General features: G+C 44.2%; 1 non-coding gene across 1 annotated transcript; it reads left to right on the forward strand.

The window, feature by feature from the left end:
- The first annotated feature begins 545 nt into the window (after nt 1-545).
- LOC144808147 (U7 small nuclear RNA) lies at nt 546-601 on the forward strand. The gene has a single exon (XR_013606673.1). It is a non-coding gene; the product is annotated as a U7 small nuclear RNA (small nuclear RNA).
- Nucleotides 602-5670: the final 5069 nt, after the last annotated feature.

A 5670-nucleotide genomic window follows, 5' to 3' on the forward strand; every position in this document is an offset into this window, starting at 1 on the left:
CACACCGTGGCGCAAGGATAGACAGATGTGTGATGCATCTTTGTTGGAAAGGCAATGCATTGTTGGAGTCCTGTCGTAAGCACAACAGAACTCCAGCAATGGTCAGGAATGTCTATTCCCATCCTACTGCGTCACTCCTTACACCTGCTTCAAGCAGGCGCAAGGTTTCGACGCAGTGGCATCGTAAAAGTGGCTCAGTGAAATCTTGTAGATTTCACTGCATCACTTTTACGAGGCTTCCTTGCGACGGAACGCCCACCCGGCATACATTATACCTTGGCAAATGTAAGCCAGAGTGGTGTTTGGTTTGTCGACGGCAGATCTCAAGCAGGGAGTGGCCGTAGCACTTATATTTGCATATTTTCTGTGCAATGTCATCAACTTCTTTTCTTTTTTTTCTGTGTTAAATTGTCAATTTTACCTTCTGTTAGTACTCCCAGATATTTTACTCCTTCCCATTTTAATCAAAGTGAATATATAAATTATGACCCTAATAAAAGTAGGTGTTACTTAATCCTATGGCGTGAAAATACAATTTGACATGGTAAAACTATAGTTCTTTACTATTTGTCTAGAAGGTTTCTCTTAAAGAGGAGCCATCTATTCATGGTTCATGAAAGATCTGGATAAAAACTTTTGTTGTAATCAAAACTAAAATGGATCACTGAATAGTAATATTGCATTAATTAAATGTTAATATCTACTTTTCATTAAGAAGCGGGATATACACCCAGGGGCAGATTTATGAGACCCTTGCGCCGCAATTGCGTCACTTAATTTGACGCAACGGCGGCGCAAACAATGCGCCCTATTTACAACGTGACACATCTAGGAGATGCGTCACGTTGGAAAGCCCTGAACCATAAGGAGGCGTTTCTGCGCAGGGGGGGGCGTTCATGCGCAGGAACGCCTCCTAAAAGTGGCTGAGTGAAATCTATGAGATTTCACTCAGTCACTTTCTACGGCAATTCCTTACGCCTGCAGGCATAAGGGTGTGTGGAAAATGACTAAAATCGGTATACATAAGCGGCGTTCATTTATGTTCACCACAGCCACTGTTGAAAGTAGAGTGACAACCATGAAAACAGTAGCCACGCCATCTTGTCCCTTTTAGGCCCCATCGCGAAAGTAGGTGGCAGCCATTTTTGTGTCACGACCTCTCTGCCCACTGCCAATAGCCTGCACGCATCTCCCCCTCACACCCCAGCCTCGCAAGCATACCCCCGCGCCCCGACAGCCCCCGGTTTCTCCTGCTTGGACCATAAGCGCACCTCTAGCGCGACCCTGTCTCCGAGCCACATCCCGTGCTGAACCCCCTCGCTCTTTCATCTCATTCAAAGAACAGGCCCCTTTTTGATAACCTCTCCCTCCCTGCCCGATTGTCCAGCCCGATCCCAGGCCATCACCTAGCCCGACAGATGCAGTTTATTGCCCCCTACAGTAGGACCTCGCGGTACACAGACATAATTTCGACCTCACAAATATCGACATACACAAATATCGAGTCAAAAATATAGACTAGACAAAATATCGACCAGACATAATATCGACTACAAAAATATCGATTACTATCGATATTAATAGCAAAAATATCGATTCAAAAATATCGACTAGACATAATATCGAGTAGATAGAATATAGACAACAAAAATATGTCAAATTAGGTGTTTTATAATTTGTAATAATTGTGTAATATAAATCTCTAGCGGGTTGTGGGTTTATAGGTTTATAGGGGAATAGGGTGTGAAGTAATTTAAATATAATTATATAAATATGTAATATAATAGTAATTGTTAATTAATTAATAATTGTTAATTAATTAAATTATAATTGGTAATTAATAATAATTGAATAATTGATAAATCATTACTTTTTACTATATTTTTTTTTTAGCGGGTTGTGGGTTTATAGGGGAATAGAGTGGGAAGTAATTTAAATATAATTATATAAATATGTAATATAATAGTAATTGTTAATTAATTAATAATTGTTAATTAATTAAATTATAATTGGTAATTAATAATAATTGAATAATTGATAAATCATTACTTTTTACTATATTTTTTTTTAGCGGGTTGTGGGTTTATAGGGGAATAGGGTGGGAAGTAATTTAAATATAATTATATAAATATGTAATATAATAATAATTGTTAATTAATTAATAATTGTTAATTAATTAAATTATAATTGGTAATTAATAATAATTGAATAATTGATAAATCATTACTTTTTACTATATTATTTTATTAGCGGGTTGTGGGTTTATAGGGGAATAGGGTGGGAAGTAATTTAAATTTAATTAATTACATATGTAAATTAATACTAATTGTTAATTAATTATTATTTGGTAAATAATTAAAATATAATTGGTAATTATAAATATTTAAAGAATAAATAAATAATAATTAGTAAATTAATTTCTGTAGTGGGTTGTGAGTTTATAGGGGGATAGGGTATTTGTCTCTTTACCGATTTTTCACCCTTGAGGCGGAAGCCGGGGGTTCTCTGCGCTACCTGCGCGCTTTTTAAATAATTTAGCAGAGCATTTCGTTATTGAAGTCAATAATAGCGAACTTTTAATACATCAGTATTTTTAATACTTGAATTAGCTAACATTGGCCCCCACCTTGGCGCGAGATTAGCGTCGCCCAAGGCTCCTTCACTATCGCCTTCTGGACATCGCGACGCCGATTCCAGGCGCATTTCAGGCGCCATCTTGGACTGGGGAAGGCTGGCGGTCTAGCTGTTCGCTGGTTCCGCCCTCCCCTGGTATAAAAGGGTGCTTGCCTCCATCCTCGAGGTATTTGTCTCTTTATCGATTTTTCACCCTTGAGGCGGAAGCCGGGGGTTCTCTGCGCTACCTGCGCGCTTTTTAAATAATTTAGCAGAGCATTTCGTTATTGAAGTCAATAATAGCGAACTTTTAATACATCAGTATTTTTAATACTTGAATTAGCTAACATTGGCCCCCACCTTGGCGCGAGATTAGCGTCGCCCAAGGCTCCTTCACTATCGCCTTCTGGACATCGCGACGCCGATTCCAGGCGCATTTCAGGCGCCATCTTGGACTGGGGAAGGCTGGTGGTCTAGCTGCTTGCTGGTTCCGCCCTCCCCGGGTATAAAAGGGTGCTTGCCTCCATCCTCGAGGTATTTGTCTCTTTACCGATTTTTCACCCTTGAGGCGGAAGCCGGGGGTTCTCTGTGCTACCTGCGCGCTTTTTAAATAATTTAGCAGAGCATTTCGTTATTGAAGTCAATAATAGCGAACTTTTAATACATCAGTATTTTTAATACTTGAATTAGCTAACATTGGCCCCCACCTTGGCGCGAGATTAGCGTCGCCCAAGGCTCCTTCACTATCGCCTTCTGGACATCGCGACGCCGATTCCAGGCGCATTTCAGGCGCCATCTTGGACTGGGGAAGGCTGGTGGTTTAGCTGCTCGCTGGTTCCGCCCTCCCCGGGTATAAAAGGGTGCTTGCCTCCATCCTCGAGGTATTTGTCTCTTTACCGATTTTTCACCCTTGAGGCGGAAGCCGGGGGTTCTCTGCGCTACCTGCGCGCTTTTTAAATAATTTAGCAGAGCATTTCGTTATTGAAGTCAATAATAGCGAACTTTTAATACATCAGTATTTTTAATACTTGAATTAGCTAACATTGGCCCCCACCTTGGCGCGAGATTAGCGTCGCCCAAGGCTCCTTCACTATCGCCTTCTGGACATCGCGACGCCGATTCCAGGCGCATTTCAGGCGCCATCTTGGACTGGGGAAGGCTGGCGGTCTAGCTGCTCGCTGGTTCCGCCCTCCCCGGGTATAAAAGGGTGCTTGCCTCCATCCTCGAGGTATTTGTCTCTTTACCGATTTTTCACCCTTGAGGCGGAAGCCGGGGGTTCTCTGCGCTACCTGCGCGCTTTTTAAATAATTTAGCAGAGCATTTCGTTATTGAAGTCAATAATAGCGAACTTTTAATACATCAGTATTTTTAATACTTGAATTAGCTAACATTGGCCCCCACCTTGGCGCGAGATTAGCGTCGCCCAAGGCTCCTTCACTATCGCCTTCTGGACATCGTGACGCCGATTCCAGGCGCATTTCAGGCGCCATCTTGGACTGGGGAAGGCTGGCGGTCTAGCTGCTCGCTGGTTCCGCCCTCCCCGGGTATAAAAGGGTGCTTGCCTCCATCCTCGAGGTACTTGTCTCTTTACCGATTTTTCACCCTTGAGGCGGAAGCCGGGGGTTCTCTGCGCTACCTGCGCGCTTTTTAAATAATTTAGCAGAGCATTTCGTTATTGAAGTCAATAATAGCGAACTTTTAATACATCAGTATTTTTAATACTTGAATTAGCTAACATTGGCCCCCACCTTGGCGCGAGATTAGCGTCGCCCAAGGCTCCTTCACTATCGCCTTCTGGACATCGTGACGCCGATTCCAGGCGCATTTCAGGCGCCATCTTGGACTGGGGAAGGCTGGCGGTCTAGCTGCTCGCTGGTTCCGCCCTCCCCGGGTATAAAAGGGTGCTTGCCTCCATCCTCGAGGTATTTGTCTCTTTACCGATTTTTCACCCTTGAGGCGGAAGCCGGGGGTTCTCTGCGCTACCTGCGCGCTTTTTAAATAATTTAGCAGAGCATTTCGTTATTGAAGTCAATAATAGCAAACTTTTAATACATCAGTATTTTTAATACTTGAATTAGCTAACATTGGCCCCCACCTTGGCGCGAGATTAGCGTCGCCCAAGGCTCCTTCACTATCGCCTTCTGGACATCGCGACGCCGATTCCAGGCGCATTTCAGGCGCCATCTTGGACTGGGGAAGGCTGGCGGTCTAGCTGCTCGCTGGTTCCGCCCTCTCTCCTCCCACTCTAATGGCAGATATAAACAACAGGCTCTCCCGTCCGCGCAGCGGGTGGGCGCAGCGGGCGCGCCGGCGGCGCGCCGAAGGCGCGCCAAAGGCGGGCCCGTCTGCGCCCTTCCGCGCCTGGCCCGGGCCGAGGGCCAGTCCCCCTGGTCTTTCTGACCCGTATGACCCAGATCGCCCAGGTTCATATACGCCGATTATGCTTAGGGGTCTACGACCTTCAATACAGCAGTCTTGTATTTTATTAGATCCGATACATCTTGAAGTGGCCTCTCCCCAAATCTGCCCTTGCTGTCAACTGCAGATACCTATCCATCACAAATCCTATCCAAACAAACCCAAGACTCGTCCCCCCAAACCTTTGCACTTATAAATGTCCGCTCGCTGGGAAAACATCGCCAGGACATATCCGATCTATTGGAAGATAACAACCTAGACATGCTGTTCATGACAGAAACGTGGATGGACAATTCATCCGACCCAGACATTGTCATTGCGATCCCTAAGGGATTCTCTATCCACAGATTGGATAGACCACGTGGGAGAGGTGGGGGGATTGCTTTTGTTGTACGTGATTCTTTCACGGTTAGAACCAGTGCTATCCCCTTGCCATCATGTGAAGCTTTGCAATTCTCTGTCAAATTGACCCCCTCTGATAATTTCAAAGGGATCCTTCTGTATCGTCCCCCGGGATCAAGAACAGGATTTATCACTGAGCTAAGATCCATTTTGGAATCATGCGCTCTTGACAGCTCTTTTACTGTCCTTGGAGATTTTAATTTTAATTTTGATAAAACTGAAGATAAGGATACTGCT

The sequence above is a fragment of the Lissotriton helveticus genome, chromosome 1_2 (assembly GCF_964261635.1).
Source record: "Lissotriton helveticus chromosome 1_2, aLisHel1.1, whole genome shotgun sequence".
Taxonomy (NCBI): Eukaryota; Metazoa; Chordata; class Amphibia; order Caudata; family Salamandridae; genus Lissotriton; species Lissotriton helveticus.